The 22,453-nt window shown below is 42.3% G+C and overlaps 1 long non-coding RNA gene across 2 annotated transcripts; it reads left to right on the top strand.

Moving 5' to 3' along the window:
- The first annotated feature begins 335 nt into the window (after positions 1-335).
- On the top strand, positions 336-21,395 carry LOC138066861 (uncharacterized). 2 transcript variants are annotated; one of them, XR_011140442.1, is made up of 4 exons: positions 336-473; positions 870-994; positions 16,033-16,086; positions 19,085-21,395. It is a non-coding gene; the product is annotated as an uncharacterized lncRNA (long non-coding RNA). The 2 variants fall into 2 exon arrangements; XR_011140443.1 differs by lacking the exon at positions 16,033-16,086.
- Positions 21,396-22,453: the final 1,058 nt, after the last annotated feature.

Raw genomic sequence — 22,453 nt, 5'->3', positions numbered from 1 at the left:
AGCTTTAAAGCTCTGCATAGCTACTGGACCAGTTTATGATCTAAAGACATATTTACAAGTTCAAACCACTTCAGGAGCTAATTATATTCTGGACATGCTACAATATTTGGATGCCAAAACGTCCCTATTCTTTGAAATGAATGTTTGGTAGCTTTCTCAAGAAGACCTCATTTCACAAACTCCAGTTACAACAAATGAACACATGTTCCTCTTTTTGTTTCCTCTTTTTTTGCTGAATTTGAGAAAAAAAGTAATCATACCGCAATGGAAAATGCTTCATTTTCTCATTAAAAAGTACATTTCAGCAGCTTTTCATCACACTGTCCTGCCACCCTCTGCTTTCTGTGAAAGGAGCTGCTGTGAGGAAGCCGATCCTCCAGTAGCCAGTGCGGCATGGAAAAGGGGCTCACATGACTACAGAAAAACAGAGAGAGCATTGGCTCTAGAGGGTGCAAGGAGAGGCTCAGTTTGAGGTAAGCAGCAGCCATTTATGCAGGCTTCCGATTCCTCAGCTGGGTTGTTTATTCCCCCACCTTGACACTTGCCAGTGAGTTGGTGGCTGGACAGCGTGAGTGGACAATGGAGGTGGGCAGGACTGGTCCTTGCCATATATGTATATACAGCCACTCTCTGTCACTATTTAGCACAGAGCCAGTTGCTGCTGCCTTAATTTGCTGGTATTGCTTTGTGCTGGCAGGCAGGCAGCTGGCTGGAGAGTCTGCTCGTTTCTGTGGACGTGGAGGCTGCTCAGCACTTTGCTCGAAGTGCTCTGGCCGTTGCAGGAGTAGCACGAAGCCAGACCTACCTTTGATTAAGGGAATTAAAGGTCAGAGAAAAGCCTTCACTGACTTCTGCATGCTTTTGGTCAGACTCAAAGTTTGGGAGAGCAAGAAGGACAGCGGCAGAAGTGGGACCTCTGGGATGATACAGCTGGTCGTACTCCCAGGACGGGAGAATAAAGCTGATGGTGAAAGGGAACCCAGCCCCAGCGTGGGTGAGTACGCCATGACGCTGCGTGGTGCTCCTCCAGGTGCAGGCACCAGCTGGTGAAAAGCTGGAGGAGCTGCTGGTAGGAAAAAGCTGGGACCCAAGCTGCTCTGTGTCCCCCAGACCTACTGCAGTGTTACTTGGTAACTGAGAGGCTAAGAGCAGCGGATGACATGCCAGCACAGTGTGCACATGTCAGAGCCACGTCTAAGTATAACCTCCTTGCCATATCTAAAATTAAGTTTTTCAAGTTTTCCTTCTCACAACTGATCATTTACCAACTCTATTATTTTTCTTGCTGCTTATTCTCCATGGACATTGCCACCTCTTTGATCTCTACATAAATATATGCAGCTCTTGAGCACACTGTTTACACAGATTAAAAGGAATACTAAACCTTACATGTATACACTGATAACCTCAAATCTGATTCGTGATTGAGTACCTGAAAATGGCTTTTACTCTCTGGAATTTTAAGGTTTACAACAACAAGCCAGATGTCTTAAGCCTTAGACAGCATGGGCTTTCTCCTTTGAATACAGCAAACACCAGATTCCAAAGGAAGGTCGGATCTCCAACAAGTGGTGCCTCTGAATTCCAGAATGGCATTCAGGCCTGTGAATTTTGCTGTGATCCACAGAACCAATTTTATCTTCCATGGGCAGGATCAGTACATGCATCATTCTGACAGTGCAAGTATCTTGAGAGCAGTATTCTATGCGCTCAAGCTCCGCTTTGATCCAAAGAAGCCAAACCCTAAAGCATAATATGGTATAGTACATGAAGCAATTTGAATGCTAAGTCACTGTCAAATGCATAAAATTTCTGACTGTGTTCAAAACCTGATGAACTACGTTGCCCAGAATCCTTTTCAGTAAGACTCCTCATCTTCACAAAAAGCAAGCCTAGGAAGTGCTGGCACAAATCTGAAGATTATGAAACTAGAGATTGCTTATATAGTTAACAAACAGGTTAAGGCCAGTAACCTTAACAGCTTCTTGAACTCCTTGAATTATTTCCTCACGTATTGTCATATCTTTATAAGCATCATCACTGATTCTTGCCACTTCAGTTATAATTAAAAAAATTATATCCTTGACAGTGTTCTTGGCAGTAGAACCGCATACTAATATATACGACAGTAAAACAGAGAAACTGCTTGTGTGCCTACACCAACACCAACTCCACTCCAACTTACTAGACAACCTCACAAATACTCATAGGTCCATTAAGTATAAATTCTGGTCACTAAAGGCAATTTTGCTTATGGACAGTGACCACAAGACTTCCCTGAATTGAATCTTGCTTACGCTATGGTAGATCGTTCAGAAAACTGCACCATAAGACCAAGTCACAAAGATTTTTCTGTTGTACCTGTATTAGGGCTTAGGCTTTTAGAGCGCGACTGCATGGCAGCTCTAGTATTGACTCAGAGTTACAGGAACCTTTGATGTGCAGGGCATGGAGACTGTTAGATGAGGAGGAATCTGCTACCTCATTAATGAGGTTAATCCTGTACTACCACAGCTGTGCTGAACACTGCACTGCTTAGCTCAGCTCATCTAAAACGACATCAGTTTCAGGGAGCCTGTGGTTATTTTTAAAAAGCCACAAATGCAGTAGAGAGGCTTCCTTCTGCACATTTATTTCTGGAAGCCTCTAGACAGGTAGAAAAATCATGGCATCGCAGTCGCAGGAAAGATCTCATCTGTTGCACAATTATTTGCGTGAATGAGACGTCACAGTGTGCTAGATTTAAACGGTTTTGAGATCATACAGTACTGGGGTGCGGTGGCAGGAATGCATTTCTATCCAGTTACATAAAATCCTGAAACAGACAGGGTTTGGGGAAGATCATACTTACAGTGAATAAAGACTGACTGTTTATGGCCTGAATCAGCGCATGAAGTTGCCATACAGTAAGTCACAAGTGCATGGAAATTTACCTCACCAAGAAGAGATACTGTGATAACATTTAACAGATTTTTTTTCCACCTGGCGCTTGACACTTTAGTCCTTTTCAAGTGTCTGACCAGCTCCATGTGCTTCGGAAACCTCTTTGCCAATCCCAACAAGGCTTGAGAAGATCACAGGAGTTTTCACATACTTGGCTCCCCCAACTTATTAAACAGTCTCCTTATAGGATGTTTTTATTTTTCAGCCTATATCCCAAAAATCTGATGTTCTTGGACAAGGAAATGTAAGTGCGGGTGGGCTCAGGAGTTTCTACCCTTGCTGCTTTCCTACCTGATCTAAGGAAAGTTCTTTAGACTAGAATCAGGCTTGTCCCAGAGTTCCCTGGGCGGTGGGTGATTTCACAGCCCTGACTCACACTGAATGGTTCTTACCCTTATATATGGCCGACTCTTCAAGTGGCAAAAATGGGCAGAGTGCCAGGGTTTTGCCCCCTCATGCTCTGTAGAACTCCATATGTGACCAAAGGCTGCAAAGTCAAGTTGTGAACCACTGAACTCTCCAAGTGGGACCTCTGGCTCTTTAAAAACACATTTTTGTGTGAATATATATATCTACATGGATCCAGTGCTAAATCTGAAAAAAGAAATTCCTTCTATCCCATAAAAACTCACGCCTCCTTCACTGAGTCTTATTTTCAACGGAAGCCAAAGCAAAGAGAGAGAGGCTTTATAACATGTGATGAAGGTTAGAAAAGCCAGACACTCATTCCTGGTAATGCCTTCTCCCAGAAGATGAGTAGGAAATTCATGCTGCACCTGCTGGTCTCAAAGGCTGAGTTAAAAAGTCAGGGAGGGATACGCTTGCCTTAGTGTTCCATATCTCTCTCTGAACTAGCCTTATCAACCCCTTAATATCAACGTGAAGGAAAATAGGCAGTTCCAGAATCTGATTCATCCCCTCCTGAGGCAGATGTTGAAAAAGGCCAAATGAATTATGCCCTCAGAAAGTCTTTACCTCTCCATGAAGAGGCTAGCTAGATGTAGGAAACTATACTGTGGTCATCGGCACTGGAGATGTCAGGGCAAGTAGAGACTTTCCCTCAAGCTAACCAAAGCCCCTGCTTTAGAGAGTCAATAATGTTGCAAAAGGGTTGCAGAAATAATTATTTCCTCAGCCACCAAGATATGACGAATTCTAGAGCTTTCCTAAATGATATTTCCTGCCAGTGTCTTCAACCTCCATTCCCCTTGCTTTCCTGGAGTCAATTGTAAAAAACAGAAAATGAGGCTGAGGACTGATGGTTGTGTTGAATCCCAGCAAGCATGGCAGTCTATGGAGTAACAGCTTACTTTTTGTAGTCTTTTATTTTTTGGGAAGCTATCTGAATTTCTTTCCAGCCTAGCTCAATTACCCTTCTGTGCCTGCTTGGGTCCATTAGCCAGTGTCTTTGAAAGACAGAGAGAATACTGCAGCTGCCTTTACCCAAGCTGACGGTCTCTGTTCCCATCCATCTGTCCAGGAGGGTTAAATATCTTAAGGCTTCTCTTCTAGCTACTCCACACTGTTCCATCTGAACAAGGACAAAGTCAGGAGTGAGAAGCGGAGAGATAGCCCTACATGTCTTCTTACTGCTTTGCATTCATAGGCACCAGGCTTTGAACCCTAGAGAATTTTATGCTAAGAGCATGAATATCTCACAAGAAAAACGCACAGCTAGGTGCTTTACTTTGGTAGCTAAAGGTAAATATCAGTGATGATGCTGTAAGGCCTTCTGTTCCTGGTCAAATCGCACATTATCACCTGTCTTTGATCCTGGCGAGTCCTGAATGGCCATCTTTACCCACTCCTGGTGAATCTTTCCCAGACACATACCAATTCTGCAAAGCCTATAATCTCTTGGGAGTCAAAGGTAGATTTCCTCTTAATAACACTTATCATTTGAACAATTGGAAGAGTCTGGCTTATCCTTACAGAAAATGTCTAAAGTTGGTGAACGCTCCCATATGACTTGCTCTTGTTTTGCCATTGCTAGTCCACCAGTCAGGAGCATTGTTACTGAGCTTGTAGACAGCTCGGTTGTAAAGAGCTTGAAGGTACTGTGCACATGTCAGAAAGTCTTGTTAACTCCTCTGTATCAATCCTATTTGATATCAGTGGAATATCCAAAGTATGCTTCACTGTCAGTGAAAAAGGCAACTCTTCTTTTCAGCGTTCATCTTCCTGCGAAGACTAAGGACCTGATCTTTAACTCTTTCTGTTATGGAGCCCTTGCCCCTTTAATGTGGGTCCAAAGTCCCTGGAACCAAACATATGCTTCCCAGCTGGACCTAATTAAGACTATGTGGTGTATTTGGGGGAGAATAAATACAGAAAGAGGAAACTTGCTTAGTGGGAGGTCTGTGGAAAGAGCTGCAGAAGGCTGAGAACTGGGAGACCACTAGAGTGACTGGCTGGTGTCTTCTCCTAATTGAGAGCCAGAAGCAGAGGAAGACTTGTGGACTGAGTCCTTCTTGTTTTAGAGTGGAGCTGGAGGGCCGAAGGACCAGGAAAACAAAAGAGGCAGAGCGAAAAGCAAATCCCCTAGACTACCTGGGGGGAAACCACTCCAAGACACAGCAACCGGGACATTCCTGCAGGGGAGGAAAAGGGAAGGCTGCAGGAAAGGGAGGCTGTTTGTGTGACGGCAGAATAAGAGCTGTAGAGATGGCAGAAGAAGCTGTAACTGCAATGTCTGCAATGTTTGGAGTAGCTCTATTTGGGACAGAGCTGGTGCATTTCCAATCATTCGTACAGGTGATGAGTGCTACTTCTGCTTTCTCTCCTGAGTGAGTCATATCTTCTTAAGGGGTTATAGTATAAGATTCTCAAAGGAGTAAGCAATCCATTTTTCTTTACCTGCTACAAGACAGTTGCTCTGACTGTCTCTCCCCAGCTAGGGCACTTGACCAGTTGCCACTGTATGGGAGCTTTACAGTGTGCTTACTCCTCCCGCAGTGTCCGAGGAGCTTTTTTTACCAGATGTTTCTAGGAGGACCAGGACCCATCTTTCAACAAGCAGGAATGAAGAACCTGCGTTTAATCTGAAAACCAGTGTTAGAAGGCATTGGTGGGTCTGGAGGACAGATGTTAACAATAAACAGAACATCAGACTGGAGATGTTACCAATGTGAGATGAAGCAGAGGAAAGGCTGCAGCGTCATGATTACAAATTCTTTGGACCAGAAACTATTCCTGGCCATGAACTCAGCACCTAGAGGAATGGGGCCCTCATTAGAGTCCCTGAGAACACCTGCCATGTGAATAGTGAATACAGGTGGACTTCTGCAGTCAAATGGTTGGTCACGATCTTCCAAAAGAGGCCTGCACTTCAGCTTCTCATATATATTTAGTTTTGACCTGCAGTCCCACTGAAATCCAATGGGACTAGTGACATCAGGGTCATGAAATTGAGCCTGGGTTTCCCATAAAAATAGTTTCATACACACTGGGCTTTCTAGATGTTTTGAAAAAAGCCGAAGAGCTATGTTTTACTGGTGCAAGTTTTACAGTCTTTGCCAGACTACCGGCAAGTTTTTTCATTAGAAATCCTATAATCTGCAAAAGCGAGGGGCACTGATCTCCCTAGGAACAATGAGCAGTTTATCTCTTCAGATCTAGCCTGGGTTGAGAAACCAAAACTGAAGACCTCAGACTGATCAAAAGGAAATGGATTTGTGTTCTCATCCTTCTAAAATACCACAGTCAACATAGCAGAAGGACAGCCACAGTAGTGTTGGCAACCTGGTACATGTGTACAAAGAAATTCTGAAGACTCTGGAAATGAAACGGTTCTCTCTGGCTGAGGAATGAGCCCTCCAGACACCATTCAGACAGTTTAGTGGGTCTCTGGGCAGCAAGTTGGATGCAAACAGGGCTTTGCATATCTGTACCACGTAAAGGAGTAAATTCAGGATAAAGTACTGGGAGAGAAAAAGCAAGTGCAAATGCAGTAATCACAAAATGGCTATTAAATTTCAGGCAAAATGAGCACTGAATATGAAAGAAAACTATTTTGGCAAATGTACTTACCTAGTTCTTCCAAACAGGAGAAAAGTTTACTTTTCAAATTCTTTTTTTTTTTTAAGTACGTTGCTTCCTTTTACCTGCAGGCATTTTGTGAGACAGCTCTGGAAATTACATGAGTTTCTCTTTGCAAAAGCTCCTGTTTCTCCCCCTCTCCCCAGCTTTCTCCTCCCCCCATTTCTGAGTCCTTTCCAGTCTCCAGATCTGATGATGGGATATTTTTCTCAGGGAAGACTCCTTTAGACCTCTGGGCTGCAGCAGTTCCAGGAATGTAGCTATGGGAGAGCAAAACCCCAGAAGAAATATGAAGTTCATTTTTTAACTAAAATTATGATTTATGAGGAACAGCTGAAGAGGCTATGTGAGGTTTCATTTAAATAGATTTGAAGGCCACAATGATTTAGTAGAACTGTATATGCTTACTCTTTTTTGAGACTTATACATTGCATATGTAAGTACAAGGCTTCTTTTCCTACTGTCTCTATGTTTAGTCTTGCACATGATAACCATATGCTTTCAGCACCTTGCATACGTTAATGGTCTTTTCGTCAGAAAACCACTTGAGAATTGAGGGATGGAGAAATTAAGTGAACAGACCAAGTGTGCCCAGGAAATCCATAGCGAGGCTAGGGCTAGACCCAGGTTTCTCATGTCTTGGTGCCACTGCCTCGGCTGCTCCCTTCCCTCCCAATCCTGCTGCTGCCATGGACGCTCTTTCTGACCCAAGGGCTTCGTTGCACTATTTATGTGGTGTGATTTATCCTTAGGAAGTGCCAGCTCATCTCCAGGAGTCCCAGAGCTCCACTGCCGGACGGCAAGGAGTGTGTCTCTGGGCCAAGGCAAGCTCAGCAGTTCCCCAGACCTGTTTGGCCCTGCTGCTAGGGTGCACCAGCATGGCCCAGGTTCTTGCCAGCCTGGAGCAGGCACCTACCTTTGGTCCACCTAAAGAGAGGGCACAAATCCCTCCTAGATGACCACTGGGTCCCTTCCTTGAGGTTCCTCACCAAAGCCCTAGTGAGTGGGGCTTGACTGAGCATCTCTCTGACAAAGTGAAATATTATTAGCCACCCTGTCCTGAGGGGCACCAAGGCACAGGGCAGACTCTGTGATGTTGCCGAAGTGCACACAGGAAGCCTGTGATGTGGCTGGAAGGTGTCCATGGTCTTTTTCACCTTTCATTATTTTGCACTTGCTTTGCTGGGTTTCTCCAGGGGAGTATTTTAGTTTCCCTCAAAAAAAGCATTTTTTTCAGTAGAACTGCTTCTATACATGGCACTAAGTGATGTTTTCATTGAAACTCAGATAAACAGCCCAGATGAACCCCGAGCACGGAGACAAATATTAGGACGTAGTGAAGAGCTGATATTCTTCAGACAGGCAGGTGGAAATGCATTAGCTCAGAATATCACAGAAATATTAATGGCTCAACTCTGACATTACCAAAGGGCTCTGTCTTACCTACTTCTTTGCCATGGACAGCCTCACCCTATTAAACACAGTTCTCCCCACCGAAAAAGGCTGCTCAAGCGCTTGGACCTGCCCCTATGCAGTAATGCAGCATGAAGCCTGCCCTCCTACACCATTTCTAAGACAGGGACAACTATTTAAACTTTTAAGAGTGATCTTAGCTCCTATCTTTAGCTAAACCATGCAGAAAGGGAGTAACTTGGAACCATTTTCTTTCATTTCTGTGGGGGTTTTTTTGGGTTGGTCCACTAGATTGGTCCCATTACCATGGTAGAAACAACGCATCATCTTTAATATATTTTCCTTGGCAAAATACCTGAGAGATAGGGAGGTGCCCTATCTTCATTTTTGGAGGTCGGAGAAATGCAGGGCCAGATTTTTAAATGTGTTTAACTATCTAAAGACATGAAGAGACATCAAGCAGGATTTTCAAGAACAATTTGTGGATATCAGAGCGGGCCCATTAGAAACCAACTGAAACTGGTCCCCAAGTCTCTTTAAAAGTCTGGCTTTAGGTACCCTTAAGTATCCTATGTGTCACTTCTACAACTGTGGGAAAGCTGGGAGCAGAATTTTGGCTTGTCATATCTCAACAGAAGGCATTAAAAACAAACTCAGCTTTCTAACATGCAATTACAAGGAACATTTTCAGCAAGTAGGAGCATTATATTGGGCAGACTCTATTCAGTGAGTGTAGTAGTACACATGTCTACTTCTGCACTCCTCCTCGCTTTCAAATTTAATTATGCATGTACTCACAGCATTTCGTAATGTATAAATGCAACATATATGAGAAAGTGTCTGATTGCTCTTCTTGCAGTTAATAGATAAATATCTGCACTGAGACTAATAATGGCGGCAGCTAAGTGCCCAATATTTTTAAAATAATTCTATATAATATATACTTATAGATTGTAATAGAAAATTATATAATTTATAATCCTTTTTTTGTCTATCTATATCCAGATAGGTGACACCTAGCTTCCCCTTATTGATAATTATTTACCTTCTCTTGAAATGGCATCTTGACGCAGAGTTAACATCTCGGTGTCACCTCTACATCTATAGAATGCATGCTTGAATCTGGAAGGAGTGTTTATATCATCTCATGAAGCAGTCAGCAGCCATCCATGAGCTCATCAAGACTAGCAGAGCAATATTAGTCCTTTTGCCCCAAAAGACGTGTAGAACGGCATGAACACTCCGTCTCTTCCTGCACTATCCTCTGTGGTCGGATGGAAAGCTAAAGGCCCACATGTTGCTTCTTCTGAAAGGGATATACAAAACCTTTTTAGGGCGCTACTTATGTTTTATTAGCATTTGGGTTAGACTGTGGAGGTCAGCTTCATATCTTAAGTACTTCAAGTCCATCAGTACTTGGATACAGAGTTGGTCACATGTCAAAAAGTTATACCATCTGGAAAAACTAAGTTTATGTACTAATTTGGACACCACCACATGCTGATACATTTGAGCTTAAACAAAAGAATCCATAGATGTGTAGGTCTGGAAATCACTCTTGCTAATGAGGTCTCTATTTAACTTACACGTAGAAAATAGCTCAGCTCCTAAAGTCTAGAAACCTCCTTGTGATTTGAAAATCCAGTGCATTCAGAGGCTTACATGCACACTGCAGGGACGAAACGTTGCTCCACACATAGTAAAATAAGAGCTTGGGGGAAATCTCATTGCTAAGGTGGGTTGCATATGTATTTCTGCAAGTGTGTTTATGTAGAGTTTTTGGATCCCAAAACTAGAGGCCTTGCTCGGGCAAAAATCCAACTGGCTGAAATGGAAACGTTGCCTTATGCAGTCTGCAAAACTGGGCTCGGAGATTGTGTTTGTACATTTGCTGTGCATGCTAAAGGTCAAGGAAGAGGTTGCCAGGACATGCCGTTTGTGTCTGTCCGTCCCCATGGCATAGCCAAGATGCAGGTAAAATTCCCATGGCTTTGAAAGAAGCTGCAGAATTTGGCCCACTGTGTATCAAAAAAGCTCTGAACAGTGGAGTGCAGCTAAATTATTCCAGCACCAGACAAATGGGTCTGCCTAACCTAAGCCATAACATTTGAATTATTAATGTTCTCTAATAAAGGGGATAAAGTGTCTGTAGAACAGAGTGTTTCAGAGCTCTGTTAAAGATCATGCCTATTTTAATTTAGAAGTTCAGCTTGAGGAGAGACAATGCTGGCATTGTGTTACGGAGATTTAAAACGAGTCTGTCTTGAGGATTTTCCTCTGTCCTTATCTGTAATAATAGAATTTAAAAAAGAGTCAGAGTGAGAGCAGCAGCACTGGAAAATATCTTTCTCAGAAACTATAGCAGACAGGTCACAACATTTTTAAACAATGATAGTAACATTTATTCTATCAAAGCCATTTTATGTTTTATTTGGAACTCTGGCGCCTTTATTTTTTTAAGCTCTCATAACATGACACTAATTACAGACATCAAGATGCACTATAGAAGATACCAGTCAAAATCCAGATGCTGCTTCTTTTCCTTTCTCTGCACTCCCACCCCAGCCCTTTTGTGTGCATTACTTCATTGCATAGTTTATTTTAAAAGTGCCTCAAAAATGCAATGATAGTAATCGTAGACAGCAGGAAATTGATGGTGAGCACCTCTTGTCTGCAAATTCCTTTACAAAGCACTCCCGCTGCTCATCAGCGGACCTTCTTGTTAGCAGAGGCTTGAAAATACAGAGGCTTGAAAATACGGTCTGGGTGATGTGTTAAATAAATGTTGGGCTAAAGTCATTTTCGTCTTAGGACTGTGTATACACACTTCCTCTTCTCTGTTGCCTCTGCCAAATGGAAATGACCAGATCCCCCGAATAAATGGGTAGGAGGGTTTGTGTTGCTACCTGTGGGAGGCTGGACTGCTGCTGCGGCACGTGACGTCTGGCAGAAGGGGTGCTGCTTGGCACTGGGTCCGCAGAGAGCACCTGCAGGTACAGGTTTAGGGTGAAACATATTGAAAGCGGCCCACATTTCAGGGGTATCAGCCAGCCCAGACAAATGCAAGATAATTTGCAGGTCACATCCCCTTCCTGTCACAGATGTCTGCAAAAAGTCTTCCTTTCTTAAAGAGCAGATGTGCTCTGTAGCTTTTCAAGCCGTGGTGGCCCTCCGTTAAATGCCCAAACCTAAAGTCACCAAAGGCCCTCAGCTACCAGTGACAGCACTGAAACTGAAGTCTCCCACGGCTTTCAGAAACCTCAAACAGCTGACCATAGCAGATGGTAAAATTAGCATCCAGCCGTAAAAATTGCTGAGCATCACCTTGACTTCACCACGTGACCATCTGCAGAATACATATGATATTTCAGCCAGGATGACATCATCCAGCAGGGCATATGCATCGCGATCTGCAAGTTCACACTGCATCCCAGCCCTCACCATGTGCTGTTCTGAGTCCGGCGGAGGCCTCTGCAACGGTTAGCTTTGGTCAGGGTGATGGGGGCAGCAGTGGCTGCAGGCTCAGCTCTGTGTCGCCGGGGTGGGGGGGTGGAGGCCTTCATGTCACTAATCGCTTAGCACACCCCTGTCTCACAACAGCGATGCCGTCATGACATATATGTGTGATCCTGCCGTGCTGTGGTGCAGAACGATGGCAGTCTCCTGCACGTTTTGCCTAAGGCTACCAGCTCACAGGATGAAATCCCGGCCCTATGTAAGTGTGAATTGGGATTTCAGCCAAAATATGGCAACAAACACATTTGTCCTGCAGAGTAAGCAAATAAAGTGGCAACACTGCACCAGTAAAGAGCAGGAAGCTTTTCAGGACATTGGCCTATTAAGATTTCCATTACTCTCAGGCTCATTATTCAACAATAAGTAAACACCAATAAAGCTGAAATAACAAGTGAAGTATGTACACTTAAGCAAAAAAAAAAAAAATAATCCTAGAAAACGATCTTTGCTTTTTCGTATTAGAATTGGCCAGTGCAGCATTATCAGGGTGATTATGAAGCTCTGAAATTCATCCCATCCTCCAAAACAAAGGTCCCACGAGCCTGCTAACGTACAACACTTAGGTCTGAGCAACCAGAGAAAAAGGGAGGAATCCTGGTCCCTCCTCCATGGTGGGAATTTTTCACTGATTTCCTTCATACCTGTATCTGAAAAGTTCCTTTCCAGCAGTAATGGCAAGGACTGAAATAAATGTGTTCTCTTTCCTTCCCCTTACCGGTGTTGTGAGGAGCATAATCTGCACACACCTTTGCGTCTTCAATGTGCTGTCAAGTACTTACACTCTATTTCACGTATATGGAAATATGCGTCTTCAAGTGCTACAAAGGTCGTTTTCCCAATAGAAGCAACATGATCTTTTTTGCCACTGTCTGCATTAAAATATCTTGTGGACCTGTGAGCAGTTCCAACTTCTTCCTCTTTTTCATTAAACTGTGGAAGGTTTATTCTACATTTCCATAAGTAGCCATTTTAATTTTTCCATTTTCCTTTCTTAAACAGGAAACCTCTCCACTGCTTCTCCACTTTCTCTAAGCTCTTTGTTTATATTCTACTTCCATTACTAGAATTATTCTTACATTTTTCCATCCCCTATTCTGAACAAACATTTACACTGACTCTGAATAACTCTTATTTTATAGAAAGGGAAATAACAAAGCAAGAAGGAACAAAAGTAATGTCTTTACTAGAAGATGAAATGTCCCTGCTCCCTCCCTACTGACAACAGCCTTGGAAGGAAGCCGTTCACCAGTCCAAAGCTTCCCTGAGCACAGGGGCAGGCCAAAAATGCAGAGATCCTTCAAACAGAAAATAGAGCCGTGTGAATTATACAGCTGTATATGTCATGGTTCATAACAGTAAACTACTTCTTCACTCATGAGTTTTTATCTAGTCATACAGTTAATAATACGTATTTGCTGGGCCTTAAATATTCTCTTATCATGGGCTAGAATTGGGCTAGAATTTTCACTACTGTATATATGTCCCCCCTTTTTTTCCAAAATAGGAAAATTGTGTAGTATCCCAATGTCTAATATTCAGCTTGCAAAGTCCAGAGGCACACTGGGCCTTTCCCACAGATGGCCTTTAGAAACTTTATTACTATCCTTGAGAGAGACAAAAAGAATCTGCTTGGAGATCCCAAGATAGATTTGCAGGTCTAGTGGTTAAGAAAAATAAAATATTTTTACTTGAAACTTGAATATTTGTTCTGTAAATCATTATCTGACAATAAACCCACACTTTTCAGAACTACTTTTCACTGTAAGTATTTTACTCTCTTATTTCCAGAGAAAAGAACCTTCAGTACAAAAATCTTGTGCTAAAATTTCCTGACATAGTTTATACTGTCTATGTATTATTTTCAGTTTCACCCCAAAATACAAGAATGTGAATATTGTAACAGGTCTGTATCTCATAGATCTAGTTTTAGTTTAATCTTCTGTCTTTTTATGCTTGTAAAATACCATTTACAAATGTTTAGGTATCAATTATAGTGAATATGTCTTACAAGGCAGCCTTTCATCTGAACAGCCAATGTTAATCCCACCCACACACCTAGTAAAGGAGCGAGACAGTTTTTTAAACTCTGGCTCAGTGTCTCATCTCTTCTGTGGTAATGAAAATGAATATTGCATCTATGGTAAGGCATGTCAAGCTCTCCTTGGAATTTATTATGCTTTCTGCACCAAATGTTCTACCAGCAGGTCTGCCTTGTGCTATTCAGAACATGTATAATTAGAAAAGAATTCAGCTAACATTGGAAAGAATGACTGTCCATAACTCATCAGGTTAGAAAGCTGGAAGCCATATAGCAGCAAAGAAATGAGTGGAATATTCAGCTGAAGAGAAAAAAGGCATTTTCTTCACTTTCTTGCTCTGAGAGTAACTATTTCATATGTAAGATGCAGTTCATTATTTCTTCTTTGAATATGCAACAACTTTCTTTCTCAGGAAGTGGTCACGTTCTTCTCTAAAGCTGCAGGTAGGGGCGCATATGACACTAGCAGTGTTACCATTGAGCCCAAGGCACAGGTCAACCTCTGGGTAGCTGAAGGAATAGTTCTAGCTGAAGGACTACACTCTCCACCTCTGGGGTGAGTGTGTTTCAGTTTTAAGTTCGTGTAAAAAGCTTGTGTGCGTCCCCAGGATCTCTGAGGACTAATGCAAATAGGGGCTGCACGGATGCACAGAGCTCTTGGCTTGTCCTCTCCAGCTGTGTCCATTACTACTGATAACAAGAGGTGAGCGTTAGCAGTGGCTTGTACACAGTGACTTCAGGAATCTTTTCATTCCCACATTCTCATGTGAGGCCAAGATCGCTGAAGTCAACAGGGAGATCCATGCGGTCTGATTGAGTTGTCAGGAAATCCTAAATTATTCCTAAGTGATGGATGCCAGGATCCTTATTCTGAGCCAATTTATTCTCATCCTTCTCATTTTCAGGATTTTGGACTCATCTTTTGAAATATCTCAATGTTTAATTTAACTTCTCTTTGTGTCTAACGGGGTTCTAACAATGAGGATCAAATGTTTTGCAACCTCCTCTCATCCTCATTGTAATGTCTTTCCAACTATGGAATACCTTCCTGACCACTGGAAACTCTTTCTATTCTTAACCCCTCTGGACTTGCATTTCTCTGTGGAAATGGGAGGCCAAATCCTTCACTATAAAAGGAAGGGAAGAGCTGGCAAGACATTGTCTTTACAGGGCCTTCAGACAAAGCTCATTCTTCCTTTTCAAACTGGAAACATCTGCATTAACCCGATCGATATGCAAGATAGGGCTTAAGGTTAATTTTAAGAGTTATTTTGGAGAGTTTCCTGAGGAATCATTTTTCTTCCCTCTTAAGTAAAAGTTTTGACTGTTGTTTCAGATATTGGAGATTTCTGGGGATTTTTTTAGTTTCACTGTATTTCAGAAGATTGTTAGAGACACTGAGATGCCCCTTTTCACCTTTCCTAAAAACATTAATAAGTATTTTTTGAATGTGAGCACACTTCTGCCTTTCTCAGTACGCTAAATCTCTACTTACTACATTTTTCTTAATATTATTTTCATCTATAACTTCACTGTTAGAAGTAGGCTCATCAAACAATTTTATCTTCAATATTCCTCAAATTTCTAGCGAAGGGGAAGGACTTTCAATTGTAAAATCACTAATAGATTCACTAAGCACAATAGAAACCGGTCAATATAGTAGACTGGGCTTTAACATTTTAGTTTGTCGTGGTGTGCTCAGTCTTTTGCTTGTGCGACTGAGACATGTCTTCCCTCCTGTACTGCCCAGTAACAGATGTTTAGAGAAATCACAGAAGAACTAGGGCATGTATCACAGACTGATTCATTCCTGTTACACTCAGCCAGTTTCCGAGAAGCAGTAGTTTTGGATTTCCTGAGGTGGACGTTACACATGGACAATCACTTTGAAGAATCACTGGTTGACCTATGCTTAATGAATTTGTCTTATCCCTTGCAGAATTCAGTAATACTTTTGATCCCCACAAATCTCAGCAGCAAGGAATTGTGAACTTCACTGCTTTTGTTAACTACTGCCTCGTACTGCCACTGTGTATGTTGCATGTAGCAATTAACAATTTCTTCATGTTCTCCACCACCTGCAGGACTTCACCAAGGTTTGCCTCTGTCATTTCTGAGACATTTCTGAGCTGAAGAGAGTAAGTCTTTTTAATCCTTCCTTACAGAGAAGCCTTCAGTCCTCTTTATAGACCCTCTGTACACATTTACTGAATTACCTGTATTTTTTTTTTGGGGATGCATCAGAATTTCAGGTCCTAGATAAGTATGACTTCAGTAAAAATAAAAATAACAGCATGTGCACTCTGTTGCACTCTTCAGATCTTCAGCTCCGTCTTTCAGCTGATGAATCTCTCTTAATGGATTTTTGGGCAATTTTTTCATGTCTTCATTTTCCATGGAGAGACATCCTCTACGTTTTTCTTACAGACTGTTGTTTCATGGGAGTGGGGGAGATGAACAGCCTTTTTTCTTCTTCAGATCTGAAATTTAAATAAAACCCTAGATTGTAAATAAATATATAGCACAGTCAAAGCATAAAGTTGGAAAGCTTATCTAATAAGTGATCACTAAAATTAATTTACACTTAAACAATGGGTATATATGATGTCCCCTTCATTCCTTGCTTGGTGAATAGGGCCATTTTTGTGTACTTAATCAGCACACATTTTAAATCACACTATATAGTGTACTTTGTGGCAATATGCGATGGCCAAAGTATATAAAATATGATGAAGTTAAGAAGTTACAGCTGAACTAACAATATATTCTCCTGGAAGGAGACATTAAATAAATCGTGGATGGTTTTTGATAGCCAATTAAAGTTCTCATAAGAGCTCTATTGCATTTCTCTGCATTCTTCAGACATAACCCTTTAAACAAGTATTCACAATTGTAAATATTGCCCTAAACTTCCAAGTTTATTAGCAATGTAATGGGCCTCTTCCAAGGACTAGTCAGCATAATTTTTATAAACTTAAGAGAATATTTCTCATCAGGAAGTAGTAATTTAAGCTAGTTTTTGGGTGACAATACCAATATCTACTTTGGGAGCAGTCATGTACATATGCTCACATATATTTCTTAAAAGATTCACAAAGTTGGTTCAGAGTCAGACATGGATTTTCCCAACAGGAAGGACATTATATTCCATAGCGGAAAAGAAGGAAAATTTTTTCCTTCCAAGAATTAAACAATCTTCAGAAATTTTCTGAAAGTAAATTTTACTAATTTTACGATGGGAAAATGTTGCTTTTATCGGTCCATTTTGTCAAGGGCAAAAATGCAAGGTACAAGCAAAATTGTTTTCAGCTGCAATATTATATAATCAATATGACTGAATGAAGAGAGAAGGTATGATCTTGTAAACCATTCACAGAAAAGATTAAGCAGCAAAACTGAATTTTACCTTAAAAGTTTGCCATTGATTCATTCAGCAACCTTGAGTAAACCACTTTGGCTCAAATTTTGTAAAGTATTAGTTGGTGTTGCTTGTCTCATTTTTTTCTGCATGCACCATCAGAGATGACCAAGATTTGACTTCCAAAAAATGCAGCTTCTAGAGAGCCCTCTTAAAACGGTAGATTCTCTGAAACTCTGAAAAACCCTTCCTAAGAGCTTGATGAAGCAAAACCCTTTAACATACCTGTAAATATGTGACTGCTGCCTTCCAGTAGCTGACTCAATGGGGCTGTACAAGAGCTTAAAGAAGAAGTTTACATTGCACAGACATTATTCAGCTCCAGGATTTGGAGTAGCCATGGCTTAGCCTGGAAGCAGCCTTTTACCTCCTGTTTGCCACCCTCCAGGAGCTACTTCCAGATCTTCCTCTCCTCAGCCCTCCCAAGCACGCAGAAAATGCCTTGTAACTCTCAACCAACTGGAAAACCTCAGGGTGCCTTTCGGGAGTTGGTCAACTCTTGCTTGTAGTTTTTAATTACCCATATTTTTAACATCAGCTGCTCTTTAGCATCAGCAGTAGGATTTTTGGACTTTGTTTCCCTAGAAGATTGTGCTACTGACCAGCTTCATGTCTAATGCAAAGATAGGTTGGTTAGTCTTTGGGGTCCAGAGAATAAAAACGTACAGAAAGGCAAAGGCTTATCAGTTGTTACAGCGTCAGAATGTAATTATTCATCTTGAAATTCAGAAGAAGCAAGCTGATAGAGAGAGGCCAAAAACAATTGCATGAAATCCAAAGCCATCCAGCTTTTTCAGTCCAGATTGTATTAACTGCTTCCCTTTCCTGAGTCCTCCTTCCTGTCATGAGAGAACCTCAAGCCAAATTTGTTGCTCACTTGTGCCCATAAAAAATGGCTTCTCTAACACTGCCTTGTCATTCCCTTTCTTGCGCGTTACTTGTTTGCATAAAATATTTGTTCCTTGACTCGGTGGGGGCACGCAGGCAGGTAGCAGTCAAAACAGAACCCACCAGCCTATTCACCGTCTTATCAGATCAAAATCCATCTCTCACCGAAGAATCACATTTGCATTCTCTCATCACCACAGAGACTAATTGCTGCAAGCATGACGAAGGCTCACGTAAAGTTTAGGCTGTATCCCTAATTAATACTGCTTTTCATCATCCTTGACTTCATCTACTTGCCTACAATTCAGCTCATAGATGTTGTTCTGCACAAGATGGCAGACACCTACCTCCTACCACAGTAACTGCACCTCTTTTCTGTCTGAGGAGGCATTTCAGAGCCCCTTTTGCAGTAAAAGCAGAAGTTTTAAACTTGAAGGAAAAGGACTCTTCCCAGCCAGCCGGGCTTCCTAGCAGCCCCAGAACTGATGCCTCTTCTGTGTGTCGTGTCTTATACACATTTCCAAAAAATTGGAAGAAGGATCCATATATTAGGATGCTGATTCAGATCAGAAGTGAATTCCAAACTACAGCTGGTTAATTTGGTTTTTTTGTTTCAAGGATAAACGTAAATAAAAAATGACAAAAATATTTCAGTGCTTTATTCTTTTTTTCCCTAAGAGTCCCTAGTCCTGCTAATACTGTGTGTGTGTGTGTGTGTGTGCGAGCGCATGCGCGCATGTGTGTGTGCGCGCATGTGTGTGTATACGCAAATATTTATATACACATATATGAAACAGCACTTTTAACAAAATGCTTTCCTTCCTCTCTAGTGTCTGCTGGACCCATGGAAGCTGGCTAAGGTGTTAATGGACAGTGCTTGATACAGCTGAAGAAATGGAGAGCTCTGACGTCCTCCCAGACAACTGGGAGGTGACTGAAGTTAAAAAGAAAGGCTCCATCTTTTGTGGATGGGAGCCAGAGTCCAGGGGCTTGTTTTGATACCCACTTTCTGGAGTCTCCTATTTCCACAGCATCCTCTGAAGGATCTAATCAGACCAACAATGACTTCTGGCTGGTGCAAGAAGAGATCAAGTCTGTATTTGCCCAAGTAGATATGAAAAGCTCTCAGATCAAGGATCCAGATTTGCCCCTTCCCTGCCCTGCTTTGAGAGACAGCTGGGGAATAATGTCATATCTGTACTTGTATCTCAGTCCCTGATATCAATCCAGCAGTGCTGACTGTATTACATAAAATTCCTCCTCCCCACTCTCTTTGGCATCAGCTGCCATGCTGACATCCCACAAATCCTTCCTGATTCCCTGCAATAGCATTTGTTCTCTCAATCTCTTTCTCTCTAGGCAAGTACAAAGATTCCCAAAAAGTGACCGAATGAGCTACTGTCCTCTTGTTGTAACCAGCTGGTGTTGATGTCATGCAGCCTACCAGGCTCCCTGCTTCGCAGAACACCATCAGCCCCTCTGCCCCCCAGTCCAGGCTGTTTCAAAACCAAGCAAAATAAGGGGAAATCCAGCTGTGCCTCTGCTTTCCACTTTTGCACACCAAGGTGCTGGGCCCTGGAGCACCGTTTGGTGGTGAGATGCCCGGGTACACAGAAAGAAAAGCATCTCCCGCCTTGTCTAGTCCTCCTTCCCCTGCTGCCTCCCACTCCAGCCTCTCCGACCCCTCCACGTCAGGACCAACACATAGTCTGCTGAAACTCCATATCTTACCCGCTTTCACATGACAACACTTGCTCCTCCACAGGCAGCAAAAGCAGAGGGGGAAAGAGGCCCTTCTGTAGCCCAATCGCTCTCATTTTTTCAGCCATCTATCTTAGGACGAGTTGGGTCGTCTAAAAAGATAGTGATGTCAGTGTTTACGTTGTAGACCCCTGAAGTTAGGTGTGATGAGCTCTTCTGATGCTGTCTCAGTCTCTCTGGGAACACTCTTATGGCACAAACGTTACAAAAGCAAGAACCAGCTTTTTCCATGCTAAAATTAAAAGATGCATAAGATGATTGACTTAGAAGATGTGAGATTATTTTAGCTGCGACCATATTGGGAGTGCTCTCTGGGATTTTCATTTGCTCTCTGGGATTTGAATACTCCAGGCTGTCTTTTCAAGCCTTCCTTTGAAACAACAAAGATTGGAAACCTTTTCTTTTTTTTTTTTTTTCCTGACAGCTGAGATTGTCATACAAGTACAGTTCCCTGAGCTGGAGCTTTAGGGAAAAAATTGCAAACCACCACATTTACAGTAAAATTACAAATATCAGCAACGCCGTTTGTTTTTGTGAAAATCCTCCTGAGGCTCAGCAACAGATAAAGATGAAGCTAAGACTGAGATCTGAGAAGTCCAGACTTGACCCTTCATTTTGCCACAGGATTTCTGTATCATCTCAGGGAAGTCAATTAACCTTGTGGGGCTGTATCCTGTTAAGTTTCACGGAAACCACCGAATCTGCTCAGTATTTTTGCAAAACTGGGAGCAGAGTGCTCAGCACCTGGCAGGACCGAGCTGTCTGTGCTTCAGTGCCCTATGTGTAAAACTGGGACACAGCTCCTTCTTCTTTCCTTCTGCTCTACGGTGAGGGATTTTCCCTGTGAACTTGCTGTGTGTTAAAAAGACTCTCAGTAACTATTAACTGTAATTAATCCTTCGCATTTATTTCCACACCATTGTTATTCTGAAAGGGTAACCTTCTGGTGCACAGAAAAACTACAGACATTGAAAAAGCACCAAATGCTGTCATTCCTAGATGAGTCTGTTGTCAGTATATATTTCTTGGAGAGTGTGAGGACTGTGTACCTGGAGAATCTGACATGCAGTCAAGCAGACACTGATATGAAACTGAAAAAAATTATTTGCTAATTTACAACTAATAATTAAAAGGGCCTGTCGGGGAGTCAAGCTTCCTCAGCATGTGTTTAACATTACTTCTGAGAAGGTCATTGCTAACTTCTCCAGGAAGGGAGTTCCGGAGAGGGTACAGTAAGTGCATATAGTTTAAATGAGCAGCCTCGGTGCAGACATTTCACAGTCTTCAGGGATGCACAAACAATTCTGCCTCAGCAGAGCAGAAACAATGCCCTGTATTCACAAAGACTACAGGAACTCCAATATTGTGTGGAGAGGAGGTGGGGGTGAGGGAAGTCTTGAAATGCGGATAAATTGGTATTCACCAAGTGCCATTCCTTAATTTACAACAGTCTTTAACTTTGGAGGCAATTGCCAAGGTGCTCATAAAAAGAGAAATGATGAATATTCAGGATGTCTTCTGAATCCATTAGGCAACTGAGGATGAGGTCTCCATATGTATAACTTCGGCTATTTTCACATGCTGGTAGAGAGAGTGCCAAGATGGCGTCAGGAAGAAAAATGGTTCCTTAAGTTGCCAATGGGGAGAAAGTGAAGAAAAAAAATGTGTATATCAAGTGCATGGAAATGAAAATTTGTTTAAGTACAGTAATTCACCCCAAATGTGCGCTGCATGGCATGGCATGAATCTGGCTCTTGGAGCTCTCTGGCATGGCCATCTCTGTGGACAGATGAGCTAAGCAGCACAGGATAACTGTCAATGTACTAGCAGTCACTGAATGATTTTCTTTTCTACAGCGTCCCCTCCAAGGGTCTCAAAGCCTGTTACAGAGAATTAGGCCTCGGGAAGAGGAGAGTCTCAACCTAGAGAGGCTGAGAGAAGTGTTAAGCGTCTTACCCTGGGGTGGAGCAAGGAGCAATAGAGCAGGCTTTCTCTTTCCTCCTGTGCTCCCCACTCCGTGCTTCCTTCCTTGACAACCTTTACCAACAGCCTAGATAAGGTAGAATAGACGCTTACAACTGGAGTTTGTAACTGATGAGGAAAACATGCTGTCCAGGTCTTACATCCTAGAAAATAATGTCTCCTGGATGCCATGAATCACAGAGGATCACAGGCTATTAATCATCAAAGGGTAGAAGGGTCTAGTTTAAAATCATGTATACCAAACGCAGCCATTTCTCTCAGGAATCTCAGACCTGGCATGATTCATTTTGCTTTTTCAGAGAGGAATCACAAAGGTTAGAAGAATAAATAATGCCACAGCCTCCTGAGTTCACTTGGTAGAGAGACCAGGCCTCCTGCTTGAGGCTTTGGCCACAGGGGGTATGCATCACCATGGCAGGCACAGATGTACTTAACAGTGCCATTCCTGAGGGCCT

This window comes from Struthio camelus, chromosome 3 (genome assembly GCF_040807025.1).
Source record: "Struthio camelus isolate bStrCam1 chromosome 3, bStrCam1.hap1, whole genome shotgun sequence".
Lineage (NCBI taxonomy): Eukaryota > Metazoa > Chordata > Aves > Struthioniformes > Struthionidae > Struthio > Struthio camelus.
This window is presented reverse-complemented; position numbering and strand designations above follow the sequence as displayed.